This window comes from Helianthus annuus, chromosome 8, assembly GCF_002127325.2.
Source record: "Helianthus annuus cultivar XRQ/B chromosome 8, HanXRQr2.0-SUNRISE, whole genome shotgun sequence".
NCBI classification, from domain to species: Eukaryota; Viridiplantae; Streptophyta; class Magnoliopsida; order Asterales; family Asteraceae; genus Helianthus; species Helianthus annuus.
Genome location: NC_035440.2, coordinates 97,537,672 through 97,555,328, shown reverse-complemented (window position 1 = coordinate 97,555,328; position 17,657 = coordinate 97,537,672).

The following is a 17,657-nucleotide window of genomic DNA, read 5'->3' as shown; positions in this document are numbered from 1 at the left end:
GCCTTATGGAAAATTTGGTCCGAAGTGCATTGAGGGTATATTTGTTGGTTATTCAAGTCCTTCGCGACGTGTCTTCGTTCCAAGTGAGAAGCGGATTATTGAAGCTACAAATGTTGAATGTCAAGGTTATACCATGCCGCCACAAAATCCTGGAGATTCATGGCGTTACCATTTTGACAAGTTGTGGGATTCGTTTGATATGAGAGAGGAATCAGAGGAAGAAGAAGATTTCTTTGATGAGTTGGATATTTTGCGTGAATACGAGTCACAGCAAAGGTTCCCAGCTGAGTATTCGAGGCGACCACGGGAAATTTCAAATGACGATGAAGCAGGTCCGAGTAATGCTGGTGAACACGATGATGTCCAACAAAATGAAGTTGCTCAAGATAATCAGACGGTTGAGAATGATAATCAAGAAGCTGAAAACATGCCGATCTTTGATCATGGAAATTCAGATTCTGAGGGGGAGCAGATTCAGGATTTAAGTCAAACAAACCAAATTGGTGAACAAGGTGCAAATCAAAATGTTACTAATCTGGAAGGCGATGTGGATGTTCCTAGCGAAGCAATGCCATGAACTCTTTCATATCTTCCTGAGGAGTTGATCATAGGAGAATTGCAAGCAGGCGTTCGCACGAGACGTCAAATTGACCAGGGCCTTACATGTTTTTACTCTACAGTTGCACCGTTACAAACTGAATTTTCATTAAGTTGTTTTATCTCGCAGATCGAACCAAGAACTTACAAAGAGGCGCTTACTGAAGACTCTTGGGTCATTGCGATGCAAGAAGAGTTGAGTCAGTTTGAAAAGTTGGGTGTGTGGAAGTTAGTGGATTTGCCGGATGGTCACAGAAAAATCAATACGAAATGGGTATTTAAGTGTAAGAGAGACGACAGGGGAGTTGTTGTAAGGAACAAAGCTCGACTCGTTGTTCAGGGCTTTAGTCAACAGGAGGGGATTGATTTTACTGAAGTCTATGCTCCTGTGGCACGACTAGAGGCTATCAGAATTTTCCTTGCATTTGCATCTTGGAAGAACTTCAAAGTATACCAGTTAGATGTAAAATCGGCATTTCTTTATGGGAAGGTCAAAGAGGAGGTTTATTTCGGTCAGCCGCCGGGCTTCACCGACCCAATCCACAAAAACAAGGTCTACTTATTGGACAAAGCGCTGTATGGTTTACACCAGGCCCCGAGAGCTTGGTACGAGACTTTGTCTCAACACCTACTAGCCAACAGTTTCATACGTGGAAAAGTGGATGCCACTCTCTTCACTAAAGAGGTCGACGGTCATCTTCTGATAGTTCAGATTTATGTGGACGATATAATCTTTGGGTCGACAAATGAGAATCTATGCAAAGATTTCGAACAGGTGATGAAGCAAAAATTCGAAATGTCATCAATGGGGGAGATGAAATTCTTTCTGGGTCTACAAGTTGAACAACTAACTGAGGGAATTTTCATTCACCAGACGAAGTACGTTCATGATATTCTAGAGAAATTTGGGATGTCAAGTTCTACTCCAGCTGCTACCCCTCTTGCAACAAATCATGGGATTCACCCAGATCTCACCGGAGACAGGGCTGATGAAACGTTTTATCGATCCATGATAGGTTCTTTGATGTACCTAACTGCTTCACGTCCTGATATCATGTACCCAACGTGCCTCGCAGCAAGATATCAATCTAACCCGAGAGCTTCGCATATGATTATTGTGAAGAGGATATTACGCTACATGAAAGGAACTCCTTCATTGGGGTTGTGGTATCCTAGAAAAGGCGACTTTACGCTTGAAGGGTATTCCGACTCAGATTTCGGATGCTGCAAAGTCAATTCAAAATCAACAACTGCAGGATGCCAGTTCTTTGGACCTAGATTGGTTACCTGGCAGTGTAAGAAACAAACGTCTGTGGCGCTATCTACATGTGAAGTGGAGTATGTTTCTGCTAGCAGTTGCTGCTCTCAGATCCTGTGGATACAGCAACAGATGCGCGACTACGGTTTGCAGTTTCTTAACACACCTCTTTTTGTTGATAATGAGGCCGCAATAAATATAACAAAGAATCCAGTACATCACGCTAAAACTAAACACAGAAATTCGTCATCACTTTATTCGCGATTGTTTCGAGAAAAAGTTGATACGAATTGAGAAAATCCACACTTACGAACAGAAAGCTGATTTACATACCAAAGCTTTTGATAAAACACGGTTTAAATATTTGTTAAAACTGAACGGTATGAAGCTTCTTTCGGTGTCGGATGGCATTATTGGCGTTGATGATAGTACTATTGCGGACGAAGATGAGAAACAATCTACAATGGTTTGTCGATTTTTTACTTGTTTTGGTATTTAGGGGGAGTAGATGTAAATAGTATATTTTCAGAAAATACAAAAACAATAAAAAATGAAAAAATACAAAAACATGATAAAATTTTCAAAATCCAAAAACAATAGAAAACTGGAAAAGAGCTTGTGTAAAAAGGGAAAATGATAGTACATTGGCTAGACAATTGTAGTATGCTAAAGAATTGTAAAGATTAAATGAGTTAAACAATCTTACTGATGATGTGTCGATAGGTTTCCACACATTTAGTAGATTTATTCGGGATATAAACCTAAAATTTCAAACTTGCGAAATTTGTGGGGAACACTACTTGGATATATAGGTAACCCCTGAAATCTCGTTTGAAAGGTCCCTTATTCTGAGATACTAGGTCTTTATACTCAGTGATATCTGGGGTATTATTCCAGGACTTCTGCTGAATGGAAGTTCTGACCTAGTCCCCGAATAATACTTTCTGTAAATGCTTGAAACATAGCATCACCCTCAGCAAGCTGATGAAACAATAAAATTGATAGTCGCTGCTGTTGTAACTAAAAGATCCTCTAAAGGGGACACACCGAAAAGTTGAAGCCGTCATCTTTCTGCGTATACGGAAGTATCGACCTGCGCTCTCACGGCCCTCGCATTTAACCCCTGACAGATATCATCTGTGGTATACTCACCTGTAAGACTGAATATTTGGGATTCTGGATACGGGAGTATATTCAAGAGGTGGGACACATGAATGAGCTAAGTTCATAAGACATCTAAATTGTATCCTGAGTAAATTGAAATTTGTGTGAGAATTTAAAATGGATCAGTATATCGACAATCGATGTAAATTGTTTAAGTCTGAGTATGAAATGAAGCTTAACGGTACTTGTAATTTGTCTGAAAAGCTGATATGATTCCCTGACACGCTCACCAAAAATATGTTTGTAAATAGTTTAATTTCTTTACTTTCTGCAATTTAAGTTTCTGTATTTCATTTCTTAGTTTAGAACACTTTGTTAAAATCCAAAAAGATTTTATTTCTGCTTTAATTTTGACAGACCAAAGTGGAGAGTTAATCGTTGGATTCTCGAAGATTGAAGCAGATGCAGGAAAAGTTCTGAGCTGAAGAATGAGGAGAGCTTATCTTATTGAAGTTTGAGTGTTTTACAAGTTAAAACAAGTTCATTAATTTGATACTTGTTACATTTTTCAGAAAATGTTTGAAAATGTTTTACAAAATCAGTCTGTATTGTCAAAAGATCAACCAAGGTCATTAAGTTGAACTTGGTAGATTAATTGAGTAATCAGGGTCATTAACTTGGACCTGAATACTTGAGTGGATTTCTAGAACTGATAGACTGTGTGTTTTTGTGAAAAGATAAGTTTGTAATGTTATTGTTTGAGTCACAGGTTTTGGACTTCATCATTCCCACGGGAGCTAATTGTCAAAGCTTGAACCAGATCAAGACCTCAGATTCTAGCATACTGAGAGGGGGAGTCTGTGAAATGGGGAGTCTGGATCAACAGTCAAAGGGGAAGTCTGAAGATAGAGCCAGGAAGTGATTCTGAACCTGTGAAGATAGAGTTTTTACAATGAGAAGACAGAGTTGGAAAAGAGACCAAGACTGAAGACTCGGAGCCGAAGACCTCGTCAACATCCAAGGGGGAGTCTGTTGTTGCACTGAATGTCTGTTGACTACATCTATATTGAGTCTTAGGTCTGGATAGGTTGTACGGAGTCGAAAAACAGGTTTTGTATAGTTAGAGGTTAATTTCGCCCCAAATAACATCTATGTCATTTGGAGCGAAATCTGTTAGTCATGATATTTCGCTACTAGGTCATTGTAGTGATTTCGCTCCTATGGTTATGCTGGTGATTTCGCCCATTCGATCACATGGTGATTTCGCTCCTGGCGTTTGGAGCGAAATCAGCTTCAGTATATATACCCCATGTGTGATCTTCATTTGAGTAGTCTTTGGAGCGAAATCTGAGTCAAGGTGCTGCCGGATTTTTGTCAGATTTGTTGTAGAACGACTCAGAAAGTGTTTATAAAGAGGAAATTAAGAGGAACAGTTGTTGTTACTTTGTCTACACTGATTCTGCCTTTGTACACGAAGATGAACTGCCTTAACTGACTATTTAGGGTCATACAACGGTCCAACATGAAGGTTATGAACGGTTATGAACTGTGTGTAAGTTTTCTGATCTTCTTCTTCCTTCTGAATGGATCGGATGGCTATATATAGGAGGTAGCATGTTAGTGATGTTGGATCGGATGGCTATCCAATCGGATAGCCATTCGATTGAGATGCCATTGACTTCTTATCCAATCGAGTGAAGTTGTTAAATCCTGATTCATTCTAATCCCTCGATCCATGCAAGCTGACCTTTAACTCAACTAAATTCCATGCACGTGTTAGATGTAATGTAAGTAACATGATGTCATCAAATGGAATGATGACATCATGTTTAATCACTCCTGCTGACAACACACCGTGTCGTACCATATACTGACCTGACATTACCTAAGGACACCTAGTGAAACCTCTGTTCGGTATTATACAGAATCAAGACATTAAACGTTACAAATACTGACAGATTTCTAACTATGGACATACAAAATGCACTAACAGACTCCCCCTTGGACATAGCTTAGAAATCTGCGAAGTTTAGTCTTTATCTGCCTCAGATTGCATATTCAAGCAAACAAAGTAAAACTGTAAGCTCCGCCTTGAATAATGCTCCGAATCTTAGATTTGACAATTAATCTTGCTCCCCCTTTCATTTAGCTTCCTATCAAATCTTATCATTATTCAAATGTTTAGATTTAACTTGTGAGAGTTTTCTAAACATATAAATATCTGTTATCATATTTGACTTTTAAGTATGATCAAATTCAGTAACCCTCACAATTGATCAAGTTCAAATTAATGACCTTGATTATCCAACTTATCGATTTTTTTTTTTTTTTTTGAAATTCAAGTTTCAAATTAATGAACTTGTTTATGTTCAGCATCTTCAGATTTTGAAATTCAGCTCTCCATCATCGGTTGTCGAAAATAAATTGGAAACAAAATCTTTTTGTACTTTACAAAGTTTATGCTAAAACACTCCGAAAATCTTTTTGAAATTTTTCTTTAATGAAAAGCAGTAAAGAAATATTTAGAGACATATTTTTGTTTGAGTTCGTGTCAGAGGATCATATCAGTTTATGACAAATCACTAGCACCGTTGACCTTTTTAGACTTTAAGTTCTAAACGGTTCACTTAGATTGTCAGTATACTGATCCATTAATTTTTTATACAAAGTTCAATTGTTTCGAGATACGAGAATTAGTGTTTTAAGAACTTAACTTATACGTGTGTCCCACCTCAGAATATACTCTCGTATCAAGATTCCCTAGATTCAGTCTTACAGGTGAATATTTGTACTCTGGGTTAGTGCGAGATCTTGAGAGCTCAGGTATAAACTTCTGTTCAGTCAAAGAGATGAAGGCTCGACTTTGAGGTGTGTCCCCCTTGGGGATCTTCTTTACGACTGCACTTGAATTACATCTTTTGATATTTTTCAATTTTCATGCAGAGGGTAAGCTTTTAAAGCGCATAAAGTCTTATACAAAGTCTAGGCCATTGCTTCCACAATATCAGAAGACTAGGTATAATACCCCAGATATCAAACAGTATAAAGACCTAGTATCTCAGAATTAGGCAATCTCTTAAACAAGATTTCGGGGGTTACCCATATATCCGAGAGATGTTCCCCACGAGATAAGAAAGCTATTGATATTTAGGTTTATATCTCAAAATCAATTTACTGAATGTGTAAAAACCTACTTGCATATCATTAGTGAGACCCTTTATCACATATTTAACTTTCCAATTCTTTAGCATGTTGTGATTGTCTACTGATGTACTATCATTTCCTCTTTTTACATAAAAACTCATTTTGAATTTTCTCATGTTTTTGGCTTTTTCAAATTTTCAAATGTTTTTGTATTTTTAAAAATTTTACTCCCCCTAAAATTCAAAACATTTAAAGAAGATTTGACAAACCGATGAAGATAGCTTCATCTCGCCATCCATTTCTGCCTCACATTCTCTGTTTATCTCACATTCACCCCCACGATTTACAAACCACTTGATTATAACATTTTGAAACCATTTTTCAATCTAGTTTTATCATGTGTTTGTTCAGCCATGAGGGTTTCGGCGTATTCCTTATAAATTTTCAAAAAAAAAATTAACAATTTAAACCCAAACACTTCTTGGTTTTAATCACCGGTTTTCTCCTTGTGTGCCAGGCTGTTCTGTTATTCATGCTGGCCTTGAATTGGTCCCTGAACACCTGCACAAGCAAATGAATTTGATTAGTTTTGAACTAGAACCCAATCCATACTGGATTTAGGTTTACCAAATTCATCAACATATGACATGAACGACCTTTCACAATTTCTTTTATATTCAAACACTTTTATAAAAATTTTATCTGAAAATTTAACTTTCTTTGGTTTTTTAACCGTTTGATTAACCAATTTTTTTTTGTTTATTATCTCTTTTGTCCTCATATTTGAATCTGATGAATTCGTTTTACTTGACTGATCATTCTTTGGAGAGCAAAGCAATTCATCAGAATTGTTATCTGGCTCATCGGTTGTATCCGATGACAAAATCTTTTCTAGATACTCTCTCACTTTCTTTCTTTTCTTTCTCAGTCTATCTTTCTTCCCTTGTGATAATTTCACTTTCTGTTCTTTAGGCTTTTCTTCAATTTTGACTGTTTTCTTCACCATTCAATGAGATTCGGCCCTCGGTCTACTCTTTGATCTCATTGGGTAATCTCTGGCAATATGACCTCTGATATGACATTCATAACATCTTCTCGTCTCAAATCTCTGACTCTGGCAGTTAACAGCAATGTGTTCTTCAAAACCACATTTGTAACACACCCTGTTATCATACTATTCTCCACTTTCAAACCAAACACTTTGATCGTAACATTGATTTGCCTTGTGGTAATCATGACTTCTCCTTTTTCTATCATCATAATGATTTGTCTCTGAAGGATCTTCATTCCATCTTCTCCTGTACGCTTGTTTTGACTTTTGAGCACCGTGGTCAAACCTGCACCACCTTTTATCAACTTTTTGTGAGTTTTGATTTTCAAATTTTTGTGAATTTTTGTTTTTATAGTGATTTGATGATTGAACTGATGATCTTTTCTTTTGAACATTTTTTGAATTTTTAAAATTTTTAACATTTTGTTTTTGTTCCCCATTTTTCTTAGAAGTTGAACATTCCCTTTTTTCAGCAAATTGTGGAACAGTTTCTTTAAATTTTTCTTTTAGTTTCAAAAATATATTCTTTTTATCATTTTCATCATCAGATTCATCATCACAATCTTCAATTATGACTTCATCATAATTTATGACATCGTCACTTATTGGAGTTTCACTGAGGGAGTTTTGTTTTTCGTGTTATCTGGTACAACCGTCTTTGTTTTGCCCTTTCCTGACGGTTTACACCCAATACCACGGTTACAAAATTCATATTCATCCTCCCCAGTTTCTTCATTTTTATTGATCGGTTTTGCAACTATATTATCAAGCATTAAAGACGAAGCAACAAAACCTTTCAATTTTTTTTCTTGCAATCTCAGCATCTTGTTCAAGTTGCGTGATTTTTCTAAGATACGAGTTTATTGTATTTTGTTTTTCAAAATCAGTTTCATTTAAAACTGATTTTTCATTTTCTAAAATTTTTATTTGATTTTTCAAATCATTTTCTAATTTTATAAAATTTTTGTTTTCTAATGTCAAACTTTCCACATCTCTCAACAGTTTGACATTTTCAGATTTTGATTTTTCACAATCTGAGCACACAGGTTCAGAACTTGAAGTTTCATTTGTTGATGCACTTGATTCTTTGACTTCACCGTTCTGTGACAGCTCAGTTGACTCATCTTGTTTAAATTTTTCTTGGTGAGCATTGTCAACATGTTTTTTTCTCAGATTCTTCATTCTTTGAAGTTGAATCTGTCTTGAATGTACATGCAAAAAATTTTAATAAAATCAAGAGGATTCATATTTTCGTCTATATAACAACCCCTCTTAAAATCATATTTCATAACATATTTTGCTTCAAAACATATATTGACTCTTCGACTTATTTCAAGAATCACATCCAAACTTATTTTATCTAGCTTCTCTTCTATTTCTTTTATCAAATCTTTCTTTTTCTTATTAATTTCGTAATTGTGTGTTTTAAGCTCTTTGAAGAATTCACTTGGATAAAAATTTGAGAATCTAGAATCCTTTTTCAGTTCAATCAAAAATTCATCCCACTCTGAAGGTAACGCATCTGCAAATTTTGATATCTTTTCAGCATTTGACATCCTTATCTCGAACCTTTTTAAGTTGTCAAGTAATTCATCATACCGGTTTTCCAACTGATTCAACGTTTCATTTTTCTTACACAAAAAATATTCAAATCTTTTAACCCAAGCATTCTTTTTCTCATCTTCTTTCCTCCTATCCCAAAACATATCAAACCAATCATTTATTCTTTTAAGTTTATCATTTTCCATTTCGTCAAACATTTTAAACACAATTTCTTTGTTAAATGATTTGGTTCAAAAATTGTTTTTAGCTCAAAGTCTACAAAATTTCAACTTCAACGAAGTCTACTAACGTTTGTAACCCAAGTTTAATCCACAAGCTAGCGGCCCACTAATCCAAAACCCGGTTTAAAACAAAAAGCCCAAATTCTACAAAACACCTGGCCTACTAAAAATCTTGAATTCCAAAATTTAGCCCGATTAAACTTGAGGCCCAAACAAATTCTTTCAACTTGATCTAGCAGTTTAACACACTTTGACACTATATTATTTTTATTTCTTTTATCTTTCCCAAAAATTTCTTATGAGAAACTCAAACGTCACTTTACTTTTAATACAATTTTCAATTTTTGTTCCAAAGTAAAAGCTACTTTTAATAATCCATCATATCATGAAAACTTTTAGGATTTGATGTGTATTATCAAGACCTGAACCAAAGCCCTAAATTGAATTACCTCAATATAATAAATGCTACATGATATCACTTCAATTCAATTCTTGACACATTATCTATCACTTAAAATCTTGCAACAACAATCAGCTACACACCTATTAACTTCTCTTTCGATAACTGCACAAGAACTCACAACTTTAATTTTTTTTTATCAACACTCACACTATCACTAATAATCTGGATGTTTTATACCACTCCTTAGTTTGTCGTTTAAAGATCAAACCTCACACAAAGTATCTTTTACTTCGTTTCACATTCAATCACACAACACTTCACAAAGCAACAAGAATAGTAAGTGTAAAGGCAGTGATTAGATGGGGAGAGAAATAGGAGAAAACTCTGGGGTGGGAAAAGAACAATCGAAATATGGAGATAGAAACCATGAGAATGAGAAACAATATACAAAGGAAGATGCCATAACTTTCTACGCATCCAACATACATCCGCAAGTTTCTGATGGTGAACTATGGGTGGAAAGTAGAAATTACGGTCATGTGGTGGATGCCTACATTGCAAGAAAACGAGACAAGTGGGGAAACGTGTTTGGCTTTGTTTGATTTGTTAACGTCAAAGATGGTGAGAAGATGGCAAAAGCTTTAAGTCAGATGAATTTCTTTGGATGGAAAATCAGGGCTAAAGTGGCAAGGTTCGTGAAGATCGTTAAAAACACAACGGAGAAAACTTCAAAAACTTGGGTACGAAAGGAAGAGAAAAAACCGATGCCTGGGGTAAACGATAACAGTAAGGTAGCTGGGGGACAGTACGGTGTTAAGAGGGGTTTATCATATGCCGATACTGTGAGGGGTAAAAAAATAATAACGAGTGAAGAAGAAACCAAATGCGGTTTGCAAATGAATCCGAAGCTTACAAAGAATGGTACAGGAAAGCTTTGATCGGAGAATTTCACAACATCAGTCAAATGAAAGAAATAGACAAGTGCTCTGAAGAACTACAATTAGACAAAGGAATAATAAGATACTTGGGTGGATTGAGCGTTCTCATCATGTTCAAAGAGACAAGAGAGTTGGAGGTAGTTACTAAAGACAAAGAACAATTTTGGAGAAAGTGGTTTAAGAAGATGGAAGTATTGGACGGTCAAACACTGCCATACCAACGAATAGCCTGGCTAAAGATCAGTGGGGTTCCAATACAGCTATGGATGAAAGAAGTCATGAACGTCATCGCAGAAAGATTTGGAAGAATAGTACAAGAATCTGAAGCCGACAAGTATGATCTGAATCTTCAAGCTGATGTTGTCGGAATCATTTTTAATCATGGTTTTAGCATCAAAGAAAAGGTACCGATAAAATGGAAAGAACAATCATTCACAATTTGGGTTTCGGAGGTGAACGAATCATGGATACCTGGAGGTATAGCAGAAAGGAGATACACAGTCAGGAATAAAGAGGCAAATACAGAAGGGGATAATAACCAGAGAAGAGAAGAAAATGAAAACATAACACCAAGGAAATCACCGGAAAAAATGGTGGTGGATGATACGTCAACGGCGGTAAAGTCTCCGACACCGGTGGGGAGACGGTTCCGACACCGGCGGTGGAGAAGATTATAGGTAACGAAGAGGCGCGCATGGGAACAAGAGCAGAGGATAATGAAAAGTCAGGAGGAAATGACAGAAACAAGGAAACAAGTAACGAGGAACAGGTGCCATTTATGATAGGTAATAATGAGGTGACAGTTAATATCCAAGGTACAATGACAAAGGAAAATTCTGGTGAACCGGGTCAAATACAAGAGCAAAATGGGGTTTGGATAAATAATGGATCAGATTTAAATAGTAGTGGGCCTGGTAGAGTGGACTTACCTGGGCCATCAAAAACTACTTTTAAGAAAAGGAAAAGAAACAAATTAGCCGAAGCCTGGAGCAAAAGCTTAAAGCCCAACACGAAAATTAACAAAGGTAAATTGCCAGATCCAAATGTAGAGATTACGGAAGAGTTTAGGGCTCAGCCCAGGAGAAAGTGTGCGAAAAGAACAATAAAGGTGAATAAAAAATTAAAGAATAAAATAAGATTGAAAGAGGTGAATGATGACATATTTAATGAGGTAGAGGGAGCTGTACCCGATGACGGTTTCTTCTCAGATTGGGAGGAGGAACAATTATCGAACGATACCTTAGTTGAAGACACACAAGACAGAGAACAGGACGTTGGAATCGCTCAAAAAACAGAGGAGGAAATAATGAAGGAAGTCAGACAAACAAGCCAGTTAGGATCGATTTTGGGTGTGAAGCTGAATGAAAAAGAGACTCTAGTCAGGGAAGTGGTACTGGAAGAACAGGAGGAAGTAATGCCTCAATGAATTACGGATCCATAAACATTAAAGGAGCAGGGGGGGCTGGCAAAGCATCAGCGGTCCGAGGTATGTTAACAAAATTCTGCCTTAATTTCATAGCAATTCAGGAAACACAATTCACGGATCTACTAGAAAGGATTATCAAAAGATTTTGGGATAAGACGGCTTTTGATTATTCAAAGGTAAATTCGGAAGGTAGGTCAGGGGGGTTATTATCAATATGGAACCCTAGTATATTCAAAAAGGAACAAGTGATCAAACAGCAGAATTTCATTCTGCTAAAAGGAAAAATAATAGGGGAAAAGAATGATGTGGTAATTGTCAATGTGTATGCATCCACGATTCAAAACAGGAGAAGACATCTGTGGGATGAATTGCTAACATTAAAACAATCAATACAAGGTAGGTGGATAATGCTTGGCGATTTCAACGAGGTAAGGTTCCCGGAAGAAAGATTCAACTCACAGTTTGACGCTACTGGAGCGACGTGTTTCAACAATTTTATAAGAAATGGTGGGTTTCAAGAATATAACATAGGCGGTAAACGGTATACGTTTATGTCAAGTGATGGGAAAAACTTAGCAAAATTGACAGAGTTTTGGTGTGTGAAGAGTTCTTAACAAAGTGGCCCGGAGCATCACTTCTGGCTCTAAACAGGGAGGCTTCAGACCATAGTCCACTGATATTAACAACATCTGAATTCGGCCCAACACTGTTTCGTGTTTTTCACAGCTGGAAGGAAATCCCGGGATATGATGAAGCAGTTAAAAGGGGACTTAGTAAAGAGGTGGAATCAAGATTTAAAGATGAATTTGTGGCAATGAAACTGAAAGCAATAAAGGAGGAATTAAAGAAGTGGAGGAAGAGCGAAAAAGATAAAGAGGAGGAAGAACTAGCTGTAGCAACCGAGAATAAAGAAAAACTTGAAATGGAAGCCGAAAGGAGAAGCCTTAACGAACAAGAAATTCAATTATGGCAGGTAAGCAAGAAAAAGATAAAGGAGTGGCATAAAATCCGAGCAAAGGATCGACACCAAAAAGCACGCTTAAAGTGGATTGAGGATGGAGATGAAAACACGTCTTTTTTTCATGCAATAGTCAACAGTCACAAAACAAGGAATCAAGTAAGCGGTCTGTGGCTGAACGGGAACTGGACAATAGACGCGAACTCTATAAAAGAAGGTTTCAGGTTGGCATTTCAAGAAAAATTCAAAGAACCACAAGTATCTAGGCCGAGAATGAACGCGGATGGTTTCAAAAAGTTGAACGATGAGGAAGCTGCTGACCTTATAAAGGAGTTTAACGAAGATGAAATACGAATGGCAATTTGGGAATGTGGGAGTAACAAAGCACCTGGACCGGATGGCATAACATTCTCACTAATAAAAGAGTACTGGGGAGAGTTAAAACAGTGGATCATGGAAACGATGCAACAATTCTTCAAGCACGGATCCATCCATCATTCTTGTAGTTCTTCGTTCATATCCCTCATACCCAAGGTACAAGACCCTATGACTTTCTCAGATTTTCGGCCAATATCGTTAATAGGGGTTGTAAATAAAATAGTTTCAAAAGTTTTAGCAAACCGAATGAAAAAAGTTCTAAGTAGTGTGATTTCAAATTCACAATCAGCCTTCGTATCTGGAAGGAACATAATCTGGAAGGAACATAATCGACGGGCCATTGATTATAAATGAAGTAATTGGGTGGGCAAAAAAGGTGAAAAGGAAAGTTTTTGTCTTTAAGGCGGATATAGAAAAATCATACGACACGCTAAACTGGAAATTTATAATCTCTACTTTATCTCACATGGGGTTTCCGTCCAAGTGGAGAAATTGGGTAATGGGATTACTGTTTGCGGGGAAAGGATCGGTACTCGTAAACGGGGCACCAAGTGGGGAATTTCAGTATAAAAGAGGCTTAAGGCAAGGAGACCCACTGTCTCCTTTCCTTTTCATAGCTGCCATGGAAGCGCTGCATGTTATGATGATAAAAGCGACAGAATCGGGTCAGTTTGTGGGATTAAAATTACCAGGGGACAACCTGATTGTATCTCATATGCTATATGCGGATGATTCAATATTCGTGGGGGGAATGGGAAGAAAATAACTTAAAAAACCTTAAAAGAATTTTAAGAATATTCTATATTGTATCTGGGTTGAAAGTAAATCCAAGGAAAAGCCAGTTGTTTGGAATTGGAGTCGATGAAGATGAGATAACAGGTCTGGCAGCAAATTTCAACTTCAAGGCGGGTAGTTTTCCTTTCACATATCTAGGTTTTAAGGTCGGGGCTAATATGAATCGAGTAATAAACTGGAAAGAGGTTATTGATACGTTCAATAAAAGGCTATCGAACTGGAAAGCAAGATTACTATCATTTGCCGGTCGGGTAGTGTTGGTGAAATCGGTTTTAGGTAGCTTACCCAATTATTACTTATCGTTGTATAAGTGTCCTCTAAAAGTCATAAAAGTTCTCGAAGGCATTAGGAGAAAATTCCTATGGGGGGGGGCTGCAACACAAACAAGAAACTAAGGTGGATCAAGTGGGAGAAGATAGTAGCATCAAAAAAATTCGGCGGCCTTGGTGTAGGAAGCATAAGGGATTTAAATCTTGCTCTACTGGTCAAATGGTGGTGGCGGTTAAAATCAGAACCTCAGCAATTGTGGGTGAAAATCATCGAAGCCATCCATAAAAATAGAAAGAAAATACACATGGTTCCAGCAAATAAAAATCAAAGTGGCATTTGGAAAACAATAACAGACGTGGAAAAATATATGGAAAAAAGGGGGATAAATCTGGGTAAAAACTTGATAAGCAGAGTCGGTAAAGGTGACAAAACAAAATTTTGGATCGATGTGTGGCTAAGTGAATCATCACTACGGGAGGAGTTTCCAGCGTTATACCAACTAGCAAAAGACAAAAGGGCAAAAGTTCAAAGTTGTTATAAGTCAAGCGATAATGGCATACTGTGGGATTGGGCTTGGTCGAGAACTCCTGCATCAGTTGAGGAAAGACAGCAGATGTGCGAGTTAAAAGGAAAACTGTTACAGTTCCGAACATCGGCGAGCTCAGATGTATGGGTCTGGAAAAGCGAAAGAGATCAAGAATTTGAAGTCAAAAGTGTGAGAAAAGCGCTGGGTAATCAACTGAATATAAACGAACAGGCCGACGACTTCTTTTGGAATAGATGGGCAGCGAGCAAATGTATAATGTTTCTGTGAATCAGTTCGAAATGTTTAACACTTCAACCAGAATTCATCGAAACAAATCAACTATCAATCCACACACATCAAATCAGTCCGAAATACACCTATGAATTACCGAACAGAACCGAAACAGTTCAAAACTTAACTGAATCAATTTGAAATGAATGAAGAACACTTCACAAGTTTCAAATTATCACTGAAAGTCACTGAAACATGTTTAAACTCGTTAAAATCACACATAAACAGTTTGAAATCATCAAACGACACACCGAAAACAACTGTTTAAACAATTTTCACCGAAAGCAATCAAAACTTAGTCCGTAATCGGTCGAATTAGTCCGAAACTTATCCGAATCGAAACACGCTATTCTAATTCAGATCTGAACTACAGCAGATTGAAAATTTTGATTGACAGCAACAAGCAGGCAATAACAACAGATCTGAAACAATCAGTAATCAGATATCGGAATCTGATGAATTTTGTTTACACATTTTCAATATTCTCGTATGTTATCACAATTTTACTTGAATATTTCAACTGATTATGATGAATGATGATTATATTTTTTCAGATTTTACGTTAGTTCATCAAAAGATTAATTGAAGAACAATGAAAACATGTTTGAAAACTTATACACAGTTCAGCATATCATCAAAATATCAATTGAAATTTTGTGAAATCACATCGAAGTTCATGTAAAGTGATAAGAATTTTTCAAAACTTTGATCAAATCAGTCACGTTTTTACTATAAACAATTCAGAAAGTTCAAACAACACACAGAGACGAATCGAAATTCATCGAAAATCGATCGATTCAGTCCCAAATCAACAGAAATTCGATTCGTTTTCACGGAAACTCGTCCGACTTGAACAACGATTACACGCAGAGCATCCGTAGCTCTGATACCAATTGTGAGTTCAGGATCGGATCGTAAACAATCACTAGATCTGCGATGAATTCGATCTAACGTGCGAAATCCGTTAAATTGAACCGTAATCGTGCGCGAAAACGTAAATAACTATCGTTTTATTACGTAACGAAGACAACCGGACAGAGTTTCGACTCGATCTACATGCTAGAACACTCGAAATATGAGAATCGTGAAGAAACCGAGAGTGTTTTGATGTAGATGATGAAGATCTGATGAACTTGTGCTTGAAGGTTATGAACGGTTATGAACTGTGTGTAAGTTCTCTGATCTTCTTCTTCCTTCTGAATGGATCAGATGGCTATATATAGGAGGTAGCATGTTAGTGATGTTGGATCGGATGGCTATCCGATCGAGATGCCATTGACTTCTTATCCGATCGAGTGAAGTTGTTAAATCCTGATTCATTCTAATCCCTCGATCCATGCAAGCTGACCTTTAACTCAACTGAATTCCATGCACGTGTTAGATATGATGTAAGTAACATGATGTCATCAAATGGAATGATGACATCATGTTTAATCACTCCTGCTGACAACGCACTGTGCCGTACCATATACTGACCTGACATTACCTAACGACACCTAGTGAAACCTCTGTTCGGTATAATACAGACTAAAGACATTAAACGTTACAAATACAGACAGATTTCTAACTATGGACATACAAAATGCGCTAACATCCAAGATTCCTTGTTTCAAAAACCTGCAGAGAGGTGGCCACGGGGCCGTGGCCGGAGTACTTGTAGGATCAAACGAGACGTTCAGAAGAGCTCTCGATCAACACGAAAGGCGGAATCAGATGTATTGATGTTATAGCAGCTGGATTTGCACTTAGAATCACTTTAACTTTCGTTTGTATTGATTTGAAACTGTTTACACGAGTTGACGACACTTCAGCAGAGCTTCGCTACTGGAATCCAAAAGTTACAAATGAAAGATCCAAGACTCACTGTATATAGGGATCACCAGGTCGCACGAACCAGACATCCCAGGTCGCACGAACTGGTCAGTTCGCACGAACTGGTCAGTTCGCACGAACTGGTCAGTTCGCACGAACTGGCCAGGTCGCATGAACCTGCTGGTTCAGCCCTGTTTCCCGTTTCTCTCGTACAACGTGTCTTGGTCTATCTATCTAGTTACATGACTCGATACAAGATGAAGTCAACAGGCATATGCATTAACAAACTCCCCCTTGGATGTTGACGAGTCTTCAGTGGTCTTGATCAGTCTTCTCGCTCTTTCCAAAGTATCTTTCTCTATAAGCATCCTTCAAACTTTCTCTTACTCTTCCAGAATCTCAAACTGGCTCTATTCTCTCTCTAATTCTCTTGATCAGCATCAGCAGCTTCTATCTTGAACGCTATTCCATGATCTGAATCTGGCTCTTATGTCTTCAGACTCCCCCTTTCGATAAGCTGGGATCGCAGTATGGATTTCACAATCTGCATTTTTCATAGGTTCAGAAATGTCTCCTGGCTCTGCGTAGCAATAGGATCAGAAATCTAGCTCTATTATGCATATGCTTATGTGGAAAGTCCTCAAGAGTCGAAACCTAGCTCTTTCAAAGCTTTTTACCTGCACAAACTCTACCCAAAAGTAAATTTCACAATTGTCTAAAGTTTAACAAATTTAGAAACCACTTTTAGATATCGTTTAATCAACATCAATAGTTATATCAAGTTCAAATTAATGACCTTGATTAACTAACACTGATTTTACTGTTAGTTTCTCAAATTATCTCAAACTTCAACTTCATTTTTCATTTCAAAACACACTTTCCCAATCCTCTGTTGTTCATCATGTTTAGCACTCGGAATTTT